The sequence below is a fragment of the Primulina tabacum genome, chromosome 4 (assembly GCF_025594145.1).
Source record: "Primulina tabacum isolate GXHZ01 chromosome 4, ASM2559414v2, whole genome shotgun sequence".
NCBI lineage: Eukaryota > Viridiplantae > Streptophyta > Magnoliopsida > Lamiales > Gesneriaceae > Primulina > Primulina tabacum.
Window position 1 is genome coordinate 18,145,039 of NC_134553.1, and position 21,393 is coordinate 18,166,431.

Here is a 21,393-nt window from a genome sequence, read left to right on the forward strand (position 1 = left end):
AACCCCACGCCCACATCCCCAAGACAATCAAAAATCTCCCCTTCACACAAGTCACGACACACACTAGAGTTTTCTTTTTTTAAAACTCTTCATAATGATGTAAAAAGGGGCTGCCATGGTTGGGGTACTTGAAGGAATGTTTTTTCACATGTTTAAGGGTCCTTAGGTGTATGTTTAAGGGCTGAAAAAAATAAGGAAGGAATAAAAATGAAAATAGACTCTTAAGGGAAAGGACTCTTCGACTAGGAGTCTTTGATGGTCACGGCTGCTAGCTGCGGTTAGGAAAGGTTCAGTTTACTTAAGTGGGTTGCATTATGTTCCTAATATGGGGGCAAGAGGGTGGCTCGAAGGGCAAGGTAGATGTGCATGCGCTTGGACGGGTTTGGGGAAACGGGTGCATGCTTAGTTGATGGGTTGAGGGGCTGAGGTTCTAGGTCTTTTAGGTACTATCCAGCAGCATGTTAGGGGATTCAATCATGGTCCTAGGAAGGGCTCATAGGGGCTGGTCAAGTCGCTTGAGGGCTAGGATCAAAAATTACAAGGCTAGGGTTTTCAAAGGAATAAGAACAAAATTTCAGTAGGTATCCTAGGCTGTTAATGGTTCTAATTGGCTTGATTTGGGTTGAATATGGGTTATTTGGTGTTATTAAGCTTTTGTTCAAGTTGTAGAGTTTGGTTAAGTTTCGAGTCCATACGAGTCAAAATCGGGAAGTAGATCTAAGTTTAAAAACGAATCGGAAAACACCTAGATTTAAGCTTAATAAAATTATGAAAAATTATATTTATGCTCAAATAAGTATTAAAATTCTAAGTTTTTAATTTGAGAATTTTATATTAAGGTTTGTTTTAATTCGGGATTTATGAATTTTTATATGTTAAAATGTTATTTTAAATGTTCATGGATATGTATACGTTAAAATGTTATTTTTAAAACTTTTATGAATTTTATGGTTTAATTATAGACATTGCATGCTTTGTTTAAAAGAAAAACGTTACATGCATGTTTAAATTTTATAAAGTGATGATAATATGAAACGTTAGAGGAAGTGAAGTAATTGTGACTAATACGATGATATGTTTGAAATTTCGTGAGGGTTATGGTCCAGTGGGAACCCGACGATGGTATTTCCTTGGATACGGATATGAATATGTATATGTATACGATTGTCACGCCCCGTATCCGAAGCATCGGTGACATCCGGCATTGTTTAACAATTACTTGAAAACAATTAAGCCTCGTATCGAAATGCCAAAAACCAGTCTTTTTCATAAATTAAACATTGTATTTACATTGACAATAGAATTAAAAATACATCAGAGTAGCAATTGCGAAAACTAAACAAAAGAGAAATAAAGTCTTGATTTCTTGTATCCTGCTCGTCGACTACCATCCCCAGAAGGCTTCTTGTTACTCCTCATTCAGTTGTTCTTCATTTTTATCTGAAATTTGTAAAGGGTGAGTGTTTTGGGAAACACTCATCAAGTGGGGGTCGATCGATTTTCAATGATACATATAGAACTTAATCTTTAAAATATTTCTTTAACAAACTTTCAAATCTTATTACTTTTAACTCATCATAACAGAAACAAAATATGAGACAGAGGTTATCAGACGATTCAGAGAAGTTCAGAAACTGACCAGAACAATTCAGAACAGAACAGATCGGAACAGACAGAACAGACACAACACTGTTACTCATCTCATTTTCATGGTCAAATTGTCCCCAATATGTAGTCCTCTAAGGGGTGAGGCCAGAACATGGTTTTATACCCACCGATGGGGGCCAGACAAAACATGGTTTTATACCCACCAATGGGGGCCAGACAGAACATGGTTTTATACACACCAATGGGGGAAAGACTGAATTACAATTCTCGTCCCATTTCAAATTCGAATCATAACAGTGCAACAAAGAATTCAGAGTTTAACAGACAGAACATATCAGAGTTTTCAGATATAAGAGTTTCAGACGAATTCAGTGGAACCAAAGAATTTCGAAGCATAGAAGAAAACACATAATCGATCGAAATTTTAAAAGACGGACATCATGCTGTTTTCGAAAATGAGGACACACATTCATGCATGTCATAACTTATATATTCAAGATTTAAAAATACAAACGAATATACATATCAAAAACCCACTTACCGAATTTTGGAGATAGATTCGACTTTGTTACGAACTTGTTTCTTGAAATTTGACAGCACTACGTCGTTATCTCAGCAATTACTGTCTTTATTCCGGCAGCACTTCGACGTAGAATTCTAGCACTCGAGTAGCACGAGCTTCTTTTTCTTTTTTTCAATTTCGGCCGAATGACTTAAGATGAGGGGGAGATAGCCCAAATTTTGAGGCTTTGAGGGATGGTTTTTCTATCACTTTGGTGTGGTATTTATAGGCAATCCAAGGCTTTTCACCTAGCCTCATGGCCGAATTCTTGGTCTCCAAGAATGGCCATAATGGTGATCATAATGTTGGTCAAAGATATGCCAAACACCAAGAGTCATTCCTTGCACCATAAATTTGTCCTAGCCTCTTAGCTTCTCCCTTAGCTCCTTCATTGGTTATCTCAATGGTCATTTCTTGCATACTAAGTTTGTCCAAACCTTTAACTCCTCCTTTAGCTCTATTTTTGGCCCATTTAGGACAAGCATGGTTGAGCTTCTTTGAGCTGAAAGATCGAGCTCATGAGCTAGGGGTTTTCTCCCCAAGAATAAATGAGCTTCCTTGAGCTGCGGGTTTTAGCTTTTGAGCTGAGGGTTTCTTGTCCAAGAATTTTGGAGCTTCCTTGAGCTGAGGGTTTTAGCTTGTGAGCTGATGGTTTCCTCTTCCGAGCGACGTACCCTTAATTCTCAAGGTTTTGCATTGCCTCGGCTTTTTTTTTGAGCTACTTTCCGAGCTTTTTTGAGGTGCCTTGCGTTTTTCCTTGATAATAGCTACTTTATCAACAATTCAAGTACCATGATAGCTTTCTCTCTGATTTCAATACTTCCATGATAATTATTGTTATCGGAAAATTCAATCAAGGGGGGTGTTTATTTAATTCCTCCGAGGTCCATGGCACACGCCCTAAAATATCTTCAATAGTTCGATCCACCATATTTGCCTCATGTTTAATTCCTTTTGTGTGAACAGTATTTGAGGCTTTGATGATCGATAAATTTCACACATTTGCCACCAAAGAAATTGATTCTCTGGATCTTTGGCTCAAATATAATTGTGGCTAATTCACTATCATGTGTTGGATAATTTTGCTCACATGATTTTAATTTCATCGTTGCATAGGCAATTACTTTCCCTCTTGAATGAGAACACATCACAATCCTCTTTTGATACATCATTATAAATTGTGAAATTCTTGCCTTCTTCGGGAAGTACTAATACTAGCGTAGAAACGAGTTTCTTTTTCAAGATCTAAAAACTCTTCTCACATTCTTCACTCTAATTGAATTTAGAGTTCTTCTGAATGAGCTTGGTGAGCGGAAGAAAATCCTTCAACACATTTTCTTAATATCCAACTAATCCCAAAAACTTCGAATTTCTATTCCAATATTCGATCAAGGTCAATCCCTTATTGTTCCCACCTTTTTGTGACCCATTGATATGCCTATTTAAGAGATTATATGACCATGGAATATGACGCTTTTTAGTCAAAATTCATATTTCTTAAATTTAGTATATAGTTATTTTCCTCTGAGCATCGGTAGAGCGAGACGAAGATCTTTCTTGTGGTCTTACTCACTTGTTGAATATGCAAGAATGTCATCAATAAATGCTACCACAAACTTGTCGAGGAATTTTCTTGAACACTCTGTTCATGAGTTCTATGAATGTTGCTGGAGCATTGGTCAGGCCAAAAGGTAATATCGTGAACTCATAGTGTCCATACCCTTTTCTTTTTAAGGCTGTTTTAGGAATATTCTCTGCCTTGGCCTTCAATTGTGGTAGTCTGACCTTAGATAGAGCTTCGAAAAGATCTTAGCTCCTTTTAACTGATAGAAAAGGTCAACTATTCTTGAAAAATGACATTTGTTCTTGATCTTATTGAGTTCTTTGTAGATCGACACACTATCTTGTGCTTTCACCATTCTTTTGTGTAAATAAGACTGAAGCTCCCCAAGGAGAGGCACTTAGTCTGATTTGTTTTTGACTAACAAATCTTGGAATTGATCTTTTAGCTTCTTGAGTTCAACTGAAGCCATTTGCTAGGGTTCCTTAGATTTTAGTGTAGCACGAGCTATCAAGTTACTTTTGAATTCTACTTCACGATCTAAGATAATTCAAAGTAACCTTTCCGAAGCTCGCTACCATAGGAATATTTTATATCTTGAGCTTAATTCCTTCTTTTGCTTCTCTCATTATTGTTAGTTAGACTTCTTTCCGTACTCCATGCCTTTCTAGTTCTGAGAGGCAGAAAGGAAGGATTTCGGTTCCTTATCCTTACCATAAAATATGATTTATTCTTGTATTGGAGTTTGGCATTCTTACCCCCGAACTATTTACCATTGCATGATTCTTGTCCAACCAACCAATTCTCAGAATGACGTTGTAATTTACCATAGTACACTAAATAAAATCGGCACTGAATATATGTGTATCCATACTTATTTTATTCTATCTTAAAATTATCACGATTAATATCTCAAAACTTAAAACCAATATAGAATCTTAGAACATAACTCCTTATCAGCCTATTGACTTAAGTCCCAATATCACCATGAAGCTTGGAGATGTAACGTTCTTGCTTGCTAGAAAGGTCTTCATGTTGATAAAGAGAGCGGTGAGCAAGATCCTTCTCAGTTTCAATCTTTACTATCAACTTTCGATTAGGGGTCGTATCACGTGAGATGGGTTACGTAGTGTTAGGGCGAGCTGACTCTTTGATCTATCAAGGCGATAGGTGAGACGTTGTATATCAGTTTGAAGTAGGTTCTTGATCTTTACGAGTTCTTGTTCTCTTGTTTTTCTATAGCGAGTTGATCCTTTAGGGTTGCAATCTCTCGTGTTTGGGTTTCAATGGTATGTTGACGCTTGCGAAGGACGGATTGAGCACGAGCACGAAGGCATCTGTTGAGGTAAAATTTCAGAATCGAATAAAGGATAGAAAGGCACAAACAATGTTGTCATGGGATTTTCGATACTAAGAGTTTGCAGAATGATTGAAGAAAATAGATTTCGAATTTCTCAAAGAATTTTGGAAAGAATGAGAGTTTGTTTCGGATTGTACTAGGCTTTAGCCAAAATTTGACTTCTTCAAATTTTGTCTGTCAAAATCCCAGCGGGATTATGAAACTGGTGGCTCTGATACCACTTAAATGTCACGTCCCGTATCCGAAGCATCGGTGACATCCGGAATTGTTTAACAATTACTTGAAAACAATTGAGCCTCGTATCGAAATGCCAAAAACTAGTCTTTTTCATAAATTAAACATTGTCTTTACATTGACAATAGAATTAAAAATACATCAGAGTAGCAATTGCGAAAACTAAACAAAAGAGAAATAAAGTCTTGATTTCTTGTATCCTGCTCGCCGACTACCATCCCCAGAAGGCTTCTTGTTACTCCTCATTCAGTTGTTCTTCATTTTTATCTGAAATTTGTAAGTGGTGAGTGTTTTGGGAAACACTCATCAAGTGGGGGTCGATCGATTTTCAATGATACATATAGAACTTAATCTTTAAAACATTTCTTTAACAAACTTTCAAATCTTATTACTTTTAACTCATCATAACAGAAACAAAACAAATATGAGACAGAGGTTATCAGACGATTCAGAGAAGTTCAGAAACAGATCAGAACAATTCAGAACAGAACAGATCGGAACAGACAGAACAGACACAACACTGTTACTCATCACATTTCCATGGTCAAATTGTCCCCAATATGTTATTCTTCTAAGGGGTGAGGCCAGAACACGGTTTTATACCCACCGATGGGGGCCAGACCGAACATGGTTTTATACCCACCAATGGGGGCCAAACAGAATTACAATTCCCGTCACATTTCAAATTCGAATCATAACAGTGCAACAAAGAATTCAAAGTTTAACAGACAGAACATATCAGAGTTTTCAGATACCAGAGTTTCAGACGGATTCAGCGGAACCAAAAAATTTCGAAGCATAGAAGAAAACACATAATCGATCGAAATTTTAAAAGACGGACATCATGCTGTTTTCGAAAATGAGGACACACATTCATGCATGTCATAACTTATATATTCAAGATTTAAAAATACAAACGAATATACATATCAAAAACCCACTTACCGAATTTTGGAGATAGATTCGACTTTGTCACGAACTTGTTTCTTGAAATTTGACAGCACTACGTCGTATTCTTAGCAATTACTGTCTTTCCTCCGGCAGCACTTCGACGTAGAATTCTAGCATTCGAGTAGCATGAGCTTCTTTTTCTTTTTTTCAATTTCGGCCGAATGACTTATGATGAGGGGGAGATATCCGAAATTTTGAGGCTTTAAGGGATAGTTTTTCTATCACTTTGGTGTGGTATTTATAGGCAATCCAAGGCTTTTCACCTAGCCTCATGGCCGAATTCTTGGTCTCCAAGAATGGCCATAATGGTGATCATAATGTTGGTCAAAGATATGCCAAGCACCAAGAGTCATTCCTTGCACCATAAATTTGTCCTAACCTCTTAGCTCCTCCCTTAGCTCCTTCATTGGTTATCTCAATGGTCATTTCTTGCATACTAAGTTTGTCCAAATCTTTAACTCCTCCTTTAGCTCTCTTTTTGGCCTTTTTAGGACAAGCATGGTTGAGCTTCTTTGAGCTGAAAGAGCGAGCTCATGAGCTAGGGGTTTTCTCCCCAAGAATAAATGAGCTTCCTTGAGCTGGGGGTTTCTTGTCCAAGAATCTTGGAGCTTCCTTGAGCTGAGGGTTTCCTCTTCCGAGCGACGTACCCTTAATTTTCAAGGTTTTGCATTGCCTCGGATTCTTTTTGAGCTACTTTCCGAGCTTTTTGAGGTGCTTTGCTTCGAAAAATCCGGGTTCTCACAACGATGATATGTTAATACGTAAGGCCAAGACCCAATTGACCGGTGAGAATGTTTCTGGTGTCCCCGCCTCCCAGTACTGTGGTTACATATAGATGAATCCATCGCCCAACACGTAGACGTAGACGTAGATGAACACGAAAGTCACAATTAACGATCTGAATTCAAAGAAAAGGAAAAGGAATACGTACGTATAAGTTGATGATAATATGAATATGAATATGTTGAGGATGATATGAAAAATATTTATGAAAATGTTCAAGTTTTGAAGTTTATGCATCATGAAAATGTTTACGAAAATGTTATGCTTAAAGTTTATGCATCTTCATGAAAACGATATTTTAAGTACAAGTATTTTTCACTGTTGCATTTGATCTATATATGTATTACTTGTTATCAAGATTATGGTGTGTTGAGTCTTTAGACTCACTAGGTGTGAGTGATACAGGTGATTATGATAATAATGTTAAGGGAGATCTTGATGGTTGACTTTTCTGGTCTGAAGGTGCACATAACCCGATGACCGACGCTAGTTTCCGCACTAGTTTATGATTTATGATTTTAAGTATGTTAAAAATATTTTATGGTTCGGTCGAATGCTATGTAAGGTTTGAAAAAAAAAATTAGTACTTTTTGAGAAAACGAATAGCAGAAGTCTCAAAGGTAGAGCATGCAACCTAATTTCCACTAGATTATTCTTGATCCCAATTTCAAATCTCATAAACAATTTAACATTTCATGCAATAAAAGCAATACAAAATGTTAAATAACTAGGTTACCGGTGATAATGGTCGTGTCTGGATCCTCCTCATCTTCTTCAGCATGCATAACATAAGCTCTTCCCACTGTTGGTGCCTTCTTCTTTAGGCAATCAACAGCTTTATGTCTTTCATCCTTGTATATGAAGCATCTAAAAGATCCTCACATGCACTTTCCATAATGTAAGCGATTGCACTCCTTGCACGGTAGCCTCTCAACAGGTTTTGGTGATCCGGGTTGTGGTGTTTTCGGTGGTCCTGACTTCTTTACTTGTCTTTGGGGCTTTTGTTGCCCTTGAGGTCTAGGAAGTCCCGTGTATGGCTTCTTATTCAGCTGTAAGCTCTGTTGGTGTTGCTGCCTTTTGCGCTGCACTTCAAAATCAATATATTTCAATGCTTGCTCGTCTTGAAATGCATAAGTAGTGGCAGCAGCGTAGTCCACTGGTCGCATCATCATCACATCCCGGAGGATGGTAGGTCGATGGCCATCCATGAAGTGCCTCATTTTCTCAGCAGCTTCCCTAGCGATGAGGGGCACAAAGTGACAGCCCCTCTCAAAATTCCTCACAAATTCAGCCACAGTCATGTCCCCCTGACGGAGACTCATAAACTCCCTCTTCAGTTGCCCTCGAACATCAGCAGTAAAGTACTTATAATAGAAAATTTCCTTCAACCGGACCCAAGTAAGTGCAGCCAAATCAATTCCATGCTCGACACCTTCCCACCAAAGGGAAGCATCATCGCTAAACATGTAGGTGGTACACCTTACTTTGTCAGCGTCTCCCATATTCAAATAACGGAAGTGAATCTCGAGAGATCGAATCCAACCCTCAACACCAAAAGGGTCAGTAGTGCCAGAAAACTCCCTCAGACTGAGCCTCTGAAACTGATCATAAATGTCATGTTGTTGTCTAGGAGCATGCTGAAACTGCTGCTCGAAAAAGTGTGCCATGCCCTATAGTGCGCGGATAGCAGCATCCCCATTAGGAGGCGGGGGTACATTGTCTTGACGGTCCTCAGTATTCTCAGCTTGCCCATCAGTAATAGGTGCACGTCTAGGAGGCATTATATATGAACTTTCCAAGTTCTAAACGTAACCAACATGCATTTAAATATAAGGTTTTCTAATCATGCAGCATCTAAATTTCATTTATCCTTGAGCTTTAAACATGAATAGCATCAAATTGTAATAACATGCATCTTAAACATATAAATCATGCTATCATGCAGGTATTAAGCATAAAATCATATAAAATTACAAATTTGAGGCTTGATGACTGAGCTTCCAGGCACTGACAGTGGCAAAACTCTATGCAAGAACATTGCTCTGATACCAACTGAAACGTCCACTACTCGTTTTTCTTAAAAATACTGGAAATTTTATATTTTTTTAATTTACTCTAGATCTCGGCCGAATACATACACATGTACTTAAAAAAAATTGACACCATTTTAAAAATAAACCAACCAACTATATTTGAAAATTCAAAGGAAAGAGTTTAAAACATCAAAATGGTCAAACGTTTTGTCAACCCTAACTTATCAATAATCCAAAATAAAGCTAACTCTAACAACCTTTCCAAAACCACTCAGAAGCATAATAAAAGTCGAAAAAATCTTTAACATAAACTTAAAATCATAACTGCGGAAAATCTAGCGCTGGTCCTCGGGTTATATGCACTTTTAGTCAAGTAAGATCAACCATCAAAACCCTCAACAACATCAACATCATGCTCACCTGCATCGATCATACCTAGTGAGTCTATTGACTCAGCAAACCATAAAAATAATAGAAAGTAATACGTATACAATCACATGCAACAGTGAAAATACTTTTACTTAATATAACATTTCATAAACATGCATAAACTTAAACACGTTTCATATCATCATATACATATTCATCTTCATCATATACATATACGTTTTCATTTCGTTGAATTCAGATCGTTAATTGTGACTTTCGTATTAGCTGAAGGTCGATGGATCCATCTACGTATTACCACAGTACTTGGAGGCGGGGACATCAACGACACTCTCAACCGTCAACTGAGCTTTGACCTTACATATCATCGTATCATCATAATCGTATTATCGTATTAGTCAAAATTACTTCATTTCCTTCAACATTTCATATTTTCATCATTTTATAAAAATTAAACAAGCTTAAATCATTTTTCTTTTAAACTAAGCATGCGACATATCTTTTAGCATTAATGTTTCCTCATAAAATTCCATAAACATTTATAATAAACATATTATCATTATTTACAGCATTCAGGGTACTGTCAAGACGTTTACTATTTTTCAGATGTAAAATGACCGTTTTAACCATAGACGTAAAATTTCTCGATTTTGATTTTTTCTTACTTTAGTTGACACTAGACCATCCCAAATAATTATTTAAGCTTAAATTAAATTTCTTATATTTCTCATTAGCTTAAATTCATGGCTCTTTATTTATTTTGTAATTATAAATTTGTAGAGCGTTTTAATCCCGAATAAATTCAAACTTTATTATTAACTTCCCAATTTTTAAACATAGAATTTTTATAACATAATTTACCCTTTTGAACCATGAACCACCCCCATGAACCCACGGTTCAACCCTTAGACATTTAAGCCATTTATTCGAACCATTCAAGAAAACCCTCGAGCCAACTTGCGTTTTCTTCGAGCCGAGCCCAAGCCAGCCCTTACCAGCCCATCTAGAATCCCTCTTGAACCCCTTGGACTCGACCTATCCCACTGCAGTCCCCTGAACGAAGCAGCAACCAGTGCGACCGTAGCAAAGAAAACTAGGACTCTTCGACAACTCAGCTAGGATTCCTACCCTCGAGCCACCACCGAGCCCTCACCCTTTGGACCCTCACATGACCCTAACAGACCTATCCTGGCCTCTGGCCAAGCCGCGATCCACCTTGCACCTGCTATTATCCTCGGTTGGCTTGGGAAGAGTCCTAGCTCGCTTGGGCTCTTCCCTAGCTGCCATGCTTGAGTCCTAGCGTGGATAGGACACCTCCACACGCCAAACCATGTACGGGCCCAGCCTTGGTCGAGCCCTGGCCGAGCCATGCAATGGTTCCCCCCTCAACCGAACCCTTGAACCCTTTCATGCGATATTTCGATTCTCCTTGATTCATGGTGATGTCCAGCCTCAATCTAGGGACCCTTGAGCACTATTAAAATCGACCCTTTTTATGTCCCTAAGATGTCAGCCCCTTTGTGCAACATATACAAGAGTTTTGAAGCATGAAATCATACATTATTCATGTGTCAAAGCATAAAAACGAAAATAATCAAAAGTTACGCATTTTTTTCAAGCAAACATAATTCAAAACAATAATATGGTGTGACAGATGAGAAAAGAAAGATTTATGGCGTGCCTTTGCGTATTTTACGCACGACAAATACGTTGAGATGCGAAGAACGACGACGAACGACCTTGGCTGGATTTTTCCCTCAAAACACGATGCTTTTCCTTGATCAATTCATGTGCATGCGTGTGTTCTAGCTGATGAGAAAGAGTTGTGTGGTTTGGGGGAGGGGGCGTGTGTTTTTAAAATTAATGGGGGAAGGGTTTTAGGTGTGCAAGATAGGACCCATTAGTCTAGTATACTAGGCCCATTAAATCCATTAGTGCATTTTTAAAATATTTCGTTTAGTAAAGTTCGTGAAAATATTAGTCGAGTCGTCAAAAAGTTCGTGCTTTCGTCAAAAATCGAATATCATTAAAAATTACGTCTCAGCATATAAAATCACCTTAAAACACCTTATTTATAAAAATATCATTTAGCATCAACCTTATTTTAAATAATTAAAAAAATTTATTTTCCTTTTTTCAGCCCTTGATCTCCGTTCCTCGATCGGATCTCGAATAACTTAAAGATATAGTTTTATGCATTCAAGTAGAAAACTACTTTATAACCATATAAACATATCAAACATAATTAATTTAAGCCATTGAAATCATTTAATTTGTTATTATCCATTTTTCCTATATTCGCATGCAGTTGGATTACGTCGTTATATTTTTGGACCTTACATTCTTGTTCTGCTGACTTGATTGTTGGGCGTGGTTCCTTTTGCGCTGCATCTCCTAGTCGATCTCGTTCAGAGATTTCTCGGCTCGGAAGGCTTTAGCAACGGCAGTAGTATAGTCAATAAGATCAGTCAGAATCACATCTCGACTGATCTTCGGCGTCAATTCATTCAAGAAATGTGGTAACTTCTCCGCATTTTCATTGGAAATCGAGGGCACAAAATGACAGCCCCTATCAAATTTCTGCACAAACTCAGCAACAGTAAAGTCCCCCTGTTGGAGACTCATAAACTCTCTCTTCAACATCGAACGAACGTCGGTAGTGAAATATTTATCATAGAATATCCTCTTGAAATCCTCCCAAGATAGATTCACAAGATTCACCCCTCGTTCTGCTCCCTCCCACCATAAGGAAGTGTCGACTTTCAGTAGATAGATGATATAATGAAATTGGTCAGCGTCCACCATATCCATATACCTAAAAATCACCTCTAAAGATCTAATCCATCCCTCAGTCACAAATGGATCGGTAGTGCCAAAAAAAACCGCAGGTCCCAACCTCCTAAATCTCTCATAGACAGCTTTTTTCGGACCCTCGCACCATTTCCCACGTGCTACTCTAGTAAACGAGCCATACCGGCTAGTAAACGGGCACTAGCATTCTGATTAGGTGAAGGCTATGATATCTACTCCTGCTGCCTATTCTCATTATCCCTATGAAGAATCCGTCTAGGAGGCATCTCTGTACAAATCATCCATACCACGTAACCAACATGCATTTAATCAATTTTTAAATTAAACATGCATCTAACCTCCTATATCATGTATTATGAAAACATTTAAAATTCAGCATATAAAATCTAAAGCAGTGAAAACTCACAGACTTGAGGCGTGACCTCTTGAGCTTCTCGAAGTGGCAGTAACACAACTCTTTGGAGATCCTTCGCTCTGATACCAATTGAAACGTCCACTATTTTTAAACCTTAAATTCCTACAAATTTTTTTTCTTTATAAAAATCAAAACCTTTAATTAAAAACCACACAACTTTTCATAAATCTTAAATGCGAAAAAATTAATTTAACATTTGAAATCTCACGTGCATAAAATCCTTAACCGTCAATTAACAAAATCTTAAGTCAACTATTAACATGATCAACACTAACTTAAAAATTTAGCATAAAAATTTCTAATTAAATCATTAAAAAATCGTTAAAACATTGACTATCAATATAATGTGGAAAATAATGTCCATCGAGAGTGTATTGCCGATCTCTATCCACTCAAGCGTCAGCGCGTCCCTCAATCTCGTCCTCACCTGCAACATTCAAACTTCGTGAGTTTAATGACACATCACGTTCTAAACATAAATAGAAAATAATAAATATACAAGCACATACATTAATAACTTACATTTATTCAATATAAGCTAACATAAATTTGTAAGCATCATAATCATAAAATCATAAAGCTTTCCATCATTTATTGTTTTAGGTGAAGTTTGATCCTTGAAAGTGACTAGCTGTATCATTTGGTCGACTGATCAGTTGTAACGTCCAAAAGCCAACCTACGTAAACCGCATGCATGTAAATAAATTAAATTACATAATTGTTTTATTTAATTAATATTAAATACTTGCAAGAGGCATATTATATGATTAAAGGCATGATTGAATAGTTAAATGATTAAATGACATGATTTCATGAGAATTGAAGATTTTGTCCGAACATTCGATGATAGGCTGAGGAAAGGAGATCAGGGACGATCAAGACAAAATAAATATTTTTCAATAAATGATTTCAAGGCTTTTTAATATGATTAAAAATGATTAATTTTTTCTAAAAATGATATAGTTAAAATTATTTTACGAGACGAGCACGATTTTATCCGGGAAGTCGGTTTTAGTCAAACGAGGGACTTTTAAAATATCAAATGCATTATTTTTGAAAAATAATTTTATAAACTTATATTTTTAAATTAAATAGGTGTTATTGGTCCTGATTTATCTAGGATGAGTAGGCCCAATTCCTCCTAAACTTAAAAGCCCAAAATCCAAGCCCATTATCATGCAAATTAATATCTATAAAATAGAAAACCTATGTCTTTTTTCACCCCTACCAGCCGAACACAACACACACTCAAATTCGAAAATTTCAAGGGAAGAAAACTAGGAGTCTTCGTCGTCCTTTCGTTCTTCCTCGCGCCCCACACCAACAATCGCGTATTCGAGTGTTTTAAAACACAAAGGCACGTTTCTAAATTTCTTTGACGCATCATTCAACCATATTATGCATGCTTCGGTTTTTTTTTTTTTTTGCATGAAAAAAATTAGAGTTCAAATTGCTTATCGTTTTGATGATTATTTTTATAGTTTTGAAGATTTAACGTGTATATGAACGTGTTATGATTTCCAACTAGTACGATGCTGACATATGATGTTTTATGGATAGAAAAGAGACGCTTTAAGGTGGAAACAAGGGCTGGAGTCGAGCTTGGCTAGGAAGCACACACCTAGGGTTTTCTATGGCTTCCACGTAAATAACGATTCTACTTGGTGCTTGGGTACGTGGGCTCGGTCATGGCTTGGGTAGGGGCTCATGATGGACGTGGTCAAGGGTTAAGAAGATTCCTAGCAGGTCTAGGACTCAAGAGTTGCCGAAGGGAAGATTCCACAACGGCATGGACTCTTCCTAAGCACGCATGTGTGAGTTCTCGAAGGGGGCGGTTGTGAGTAGGTTGGGAGGATCTAGGCTGGTCCAAAGGTGTCTAAGGAAGATGGTTCAGGGTTGGGAAAGGGCCTGGTGCAGCTTGGGTCCATGGTGGCTCGAATATGATTCGGGTCGTGACTTTTGGAATAAGAGGATGGTTGCGGGCGGCTTGAAAGGAGCTAGGATTGGTTTAGGTTGGTCCAGGCTAGGCTGGAGGGTGCTCCAGTGAGGGTCAGGAGGGCTTTGGCTTGGTGGTGGCTCGAGTGAAGAGTCTTAGTCGAGTAGGAAACGTAGGCGCATAAGGATCGGCCGCGGCTCTTATCTTGTGCAGGAGGCATCGGCGTGGGCTAGGGGCTGGTTAGATGGGCTAGGCTTGCCCAGTAGGGTCCTTAGAAGGCCTAGTCATGGGATGGCTCGAGGTGGCTCGGCCATGGTTCAAGGAAATCATGAAATGGCTTGAGATGGAAGGGTAGGGTTTGAATTATTGAGTTTAATGGGTAAGGGTTCGAACCATGGTCCATAGGGGTCGTTCATGGTTCACAAGGGTCTTTTGGTATAAAAAGTTTATGTTTAAAATTTGAGAACAAAATATTTAAGTTTGAATTAATTTGATAATTAAATGCTTCCCAAATTAGTAAATAAGAAATTAAATCGAAAGCCTCGAATTTACGTCGGTGCTTAGTGCTCGTCCCCATGCGCAATGGTGAGCTAAGACTGATAAATGATCGAAAACTTTAAGATTTTACGATTTTACGTGAAACGTATCCTACTTAAAATATTAATCGAAAATTTTTTTAAAAAAAACTTTTTTTCGAAAATTTGGTCTTTATGCATGCATGCAATAGTATCTGAAAATTTCACATTTTAAAATAAAAGTAATCAACTAACAGATCAAAATACCATGGTTTAAAAATAGAAAAATCATCAACCTTAGTCTTAAGATTAAAATAATGCAAATATGAAATGTGTGAAAGTCTTGTCCAACCCCAAACATAATAAAAATACATAGTATGAAAACATCCAAATCACTCTATCCCATAAGCATGATGTGTGGAAAATATGGTCCTTGGGTTCGCCTGCGTACAACCAACTCTTCCTACTTAGTCTCCGGCACCTCCAATCTCTTGATCCATAGGCTTACCTGCATCATTCACACCTAGTGAGTCTAAAAAATCAACACACATGTAACGTTATAACGAGTACATATACATAACATGCATTAGTAAAAAGTACTGTAATCAACATACATTTCAATATCTTAAAAGCGTAAAAGTAAACGTAATAAGGCATAACGTCTCAAAACATGTCTCAACATATCATCATATACGTGTTCATTTTCTTTATTGAATTCAGTTCGTTAGTTGTGACTTTCGTATCAGCTCTATCGTATCAGCTCTATTCGATGGATCCATCTACGTATAACTGTGGTACCCGGCGACGGGGACATCAGGGACAGATTACCCATCCACTGAGCCTTGGCCTTTAATGTCATTGTATATATATACATATTAGTCACAACCAACTCTCATCCTTCAAAACGTGTCATTATTTTCATCACTTATAAAATCATGCATGTACGTATTTTTCTTTAAAATCAAGCATTCCACATTTTTTTTTCATAATTACATAAAAAGTCATATTCATGATAACATAAACTTTAAAACATGACAAATCGTGTTTAGGGCGCTGCCAGGACTGCTAACTCGACCCGGACCCTAATTGACCATTTTACCCTTGGACTTCAAAATTTCAACCCGAATCTTAACAAACTCCTTAAAACACCTCAAAAATATTAATAATAATTTCTTAGACATCAAATCGAGCCCGATTCAAAACATATACGATTCGTTTTAAAACTTGGACCAGATTCCCGGTTTTAACTCGAATCAACTCAAAACCTAACCAAAATTTTTCCAACTGAAACCGTGACTCGAACCTATACAACCGGCCCCTAATCCACTCATTTCAGCCCCTTAGGACCTACGAACCATGCCTGAAAGTTGTTGTAAATTTCCAGCGCACCTACCTCAAAACCCTAGCCGCAATTTCTCGACTCTTGCCCAAACCGACAAGGACCAGCTCCAAGCCAACCATCCCTAGACCACCCTTGGACACTCATGGACCTATGTGACCCAAGTTTACAGCCCCATGCATGCAGCAAGACGTGAACGCCCGAGAGCCACCAAAGAAGACTCCCCCCCGCGGCCAACTTACTCTCAACTCGATCGATCGGCTTCGTGGACAGGTCCAACAGCGTTCAAGCCATCCTAGGCCACGTCTCAGACTCACCAAGGTTTGGTCCAGGACTTGGATCTGCCCTTGCACCGTCGGCCCAATCACATCAGCCAATCATCCCTCAACTGAACTATACACCCAAGGAAAACTTTCGGACCTCCCAATACCTCGCTCCCTAACCTATACCATCACTTAGGTCCCTTAATCCTTGACGTGTTCAGCCATCTAGAAACACAAAATGACAGCCCCCTTGCACATTAATAACAAAAACGTGAGTATGAGTCAAGAAAATGCATATTTCGTGTCAAACCTTTGCAAAAGCGATACCAAATGATAAATCAAAGAATTCTCCATGAAAATACATATACAATAGCATATAAATCGTGGAAATGATGATAAAAAGAGATACATGGCGTGCATTAACGTTTATGCGCTCCAAAACTTGAAGATACACGCATAGGGCTTGCACCGGAGAGGCGGGGAAGAAGCTTTCTTGAAATCCTAGGGATAAAATTCGAGGGGCTGCTGTATTTTTTTCAAAAAGCCGCTGAATTAGAGGGAGGGGGAGGCCTAGGGTAGGTTTAGGGTTAGGGTTTGATAAAGAAGAGTTTAAGTAGAAAATTAAAACACTAATGGGCCCTTAATTAAAATTTAAAAGGGTTAAAAGAGTTTTGGAACCATTAAGCACTAAAATAAACCCATCAAGCCCAATAGCACTCTCGAATAATATGCAGTTTTGTTGCATTTTTGAAAATTTTGTCCGAACCCTCAAAAACTCTTCCGAGTCGTTAAAATTTGCGTACCGGTTTAAAATATGACCCGTCCTGCCAGTTCGTTAAGTAGACTTACTCTAACCCAAGGCCCATTTTTGAAATTTTCCCTTAAATACACCATATATTAAATAATTAATAATAATTATTTAATTTTTTTTTTTTGATTATCCCTTGTGGGACCCTTAACTCCTAATCGTTATTACAATGCAATTTGATTAGGGTTAATTAATTACAGCGGAAAACAAGTTTAAATTTTCTTTGCAATGAGCCCCAAAATATCTTATTTGAATACTAAAAATAGTATTTCATCTCACATCATAAAATATGCCCACACATAATCAAACCCAAATACAGACAAACAATCATATCCTCGGGACATGCCCCGGAATATAGATACATATACATATATACTGGGATAGACACTAAACCTCAAACCAAACTGTGACTCTCTCCAGACGCACCCTCTCCGGTCTCCTGATATCCTGGAGTACCTGTCATTGTCAACATACAAAGACAACAACAGCCCCTTCTGGGGTGAGCAAAGCTCGGTCTGGAGCAACCAAAATGTATACCAAAGATATCTAAACAATGATATATGATATGCAATGCATGTATGTCGTGGAGGTATCAGGTCAAATGCCCATCTACTGAGCACATGTCAGAATCAAACGAATCGCTATCAAATCAATGCTCGAGCTAGCACACCGGCCTCAATCAGGGATACTCGTATGATAACGTCGACAAAGCGCTATCAAATACCAAATCTCAATCAATCAGCGGGGCCACTAATGACTATGCACTACAAGAAAAATAATTTTCCGCAGCACGTCATCAACAGCTTGCATTAAAAGCACGCTGCGAATACTACTTTTCACGGTGTACACTCATATGTGCGCTGTTAACAGTGTTACACTTGAAAGAAATAACGTCGTGCATTAAATGCACGCTGCGGATAGTAATATCCGCACCATGCATTTATGTGTGCTGTTAATAAATTATATAAACGACAGCGTGCAGTTATATGTGCGCTGTTAATAACCTATGAAATTTTCGCAGCGCACAATAAAAGCACGCCGTTAATAGTATTATTAACAACGTGCATGTTTATGTGCACTGTTAAAAGTAAATCATTTTTTTAAAAAAAATCGTGTTTAGACATTCACGGCGTACATTAATCGCACGCCGTCAATAGTATTATTCACGGCATGCATATTCTTATCGCGCTGCGGAAAATTGGTTCGAATTTTTAAATTAGCGACGGTTTTAGTGAAACCGTCGCTAATTTAAAGGGTGCGACAGTTTATAGAACCGTCGCTATAAGTAGCGAATAGCGACGGTTTATAATAAACCGTCGCCGATTTAAGATCGACGACGGTTCTAATAAACCGTCGCTAATAACCGTAAATCAGCAATGGTTTAATAGAAAATCGTCGCTATGTGCGACGATTCTATTTTAGTTGTCGCAAATAGGGATGGTTTTGGTGGATAATCGTCAATACTAGTCGCAAATTATCTATAAATATCCGATTTCCGTTCTATTTCCTCCACACCACATTACAACACTTCAAATTTTTCTCTCTTATACGATTATAGTTTCGATTTAGGTATGTTTTTTTGTTTCAGTTTTTGGATAATTTTTTAAGTGTTAGTTATCATAGTTGTATCATAGTTTTTTTTAAAACGTATTAAATTATAAAAGTATTTTTTTTTATTTTACTAAAAATTTAGCAAAATGTAGCGACAGTCATATAACTGTCGCTAAATTTAAAGATCGTCACTAATTTAGCGACGGATTATAAACCGTCGCTAAAGTAGCGACGGCGTCTTTGGTTATGAACCGTCGTAGATTAGCGACGGTTTTTGACAAAACTGTCGCTAATTTTTAGATGTTATATGAATATTAACGGCATAAATTGCACGCTGCGGATAGTTGTATTAACGGCGTACATATGCACGCCGTGAATAATAGTATTAACAGCGTGCACATGTACGCCGCGGATAATCTTGAACTTTCAACAGCTTGCAACTTTGCAGCGTGCAATGCCTGCTACAGAAAGCCATTTTTGTTGTAGTGATCTTTTAAGGGCCACATAATGTCAAACATAGCATCGTGTTCACAAACCCCAGAATGAAATCCAATCATATCAAGGTATCCAAGGATCATAGCTCAACGTGTATGTCATGTATGCCACATCAACTCAACAAATAAGGCATATAGACATATATTTTCAATCAAATCAATCAAACATATATCATATGATACAGAAAACACGTCGTATGTTACTCGGTCGCAACATACCCCAATTCTTCGTTCCAGTCGATGTAGCTTAAAGATATCAGTATAATAATCTATCTACATCAATAAAATATTCATTTCAATCAATAACATCATTCAAAATCAACAATATAAGTTTCAAATATCTTTTGAAACTTCAAAAATTCATATCAAATCGAAATCATAACATAATTCAATTCCGACTTCAAAACTTAGTTTCTTGTCGGTTAGTCTACCACATATATAATCAGAATTAATAATAACGGACAAACAATTCTTCAATCTCAATACACCGAATAAAATTCCCTAATTATAATAAATTGGGAATAATTCAAAATAACATCACTATAATTATCTCTTCTTTGTTAAAATCATATACTATTCAACAATCTTCAATTTCTGTATGATTTAACAATTTATCGGATTTATTCTAAAAATCGACGAATTTCAAACATCACCAAAAATATAAAATTTATACCTGAAATCGAAGACCTCGTGTCAACGATCCCAGAACTGAAGTCGGTTCGTCGATTGGATAAACCGATAAATCGTACGATCGAAAAAAAAAATTCGAAAACCCTCTTCTCCCTTTTCTCTCACCTCTCTCATTCCTCTCTGTTGAAAATGAAAGAATTTCATTCTTTCACGTAAGTCAACCTTGTGTTTACCATTTCCTGGTTTATCTTTTTACCTTATGTTCTAACCAAAGACTCTTATATTACATTAAATTCCAAAAATTTTAATAGATCTTTTATTATCTCAATCTGATCTCAAGAACAAATAAATATAGATCATGTCATAGTAAGGTAATAATTTAGCACGAATACTTTAGCACGAAAACCAGAATAAATTGATTCATTTTGTTCCTTGGTTTTTTAAAACTTTTATCATAGATTATATTTCTATTCTCGAAAGAAATTATAAACTTTCTTCTGGACAGATTCAAAAATCTTTTTATCCTCCTCAACAATTTTTTATTATAGAAAAGAATAATAAAATTTTAAATTTTAATGCTTTTTCAAAATTATTTGAGAATGATATGTTACAAATAACTGTTAAACATATTAATCAGATAATTGAAAAACAGAATTATACGAATTTGTATCTTACGATAATAGGTGAAGAGATAGTTTCTCTTAAGGATCGTATTGATAAAATTATTCTGGCTATTAATCAAATTAAACCAGATGTTCATATCCAAACAAAGAAAAAGACACTAATATTGTTTCTATTGCTACTTCTTCTATTCAATCCACTCCAGATATAAAGGACTTTAAATTTAAATCTTCTGTTTCTGATATAGAAAAATTATTAGAAGAAAAATTTAAAAATCTGAATTTAAATACTCTTAATGAAGAGTTCGATAATGATGAGAATCATTCTGATGAAGAAATTAATAAAATCAAATGGTAGATAGACCTACTCAAAATAAATATTATTATAATAGACCTACTCCCATGGATGTTCTTATTGAAGAACAAGAATATATATTTGCTAATAGTTATAATGGGAAAAGTATTTATGAATGGAATATTGATGGTTTTAGTGATAAGCAAATTTATAATAATGCTCACAGAATGCTTATGT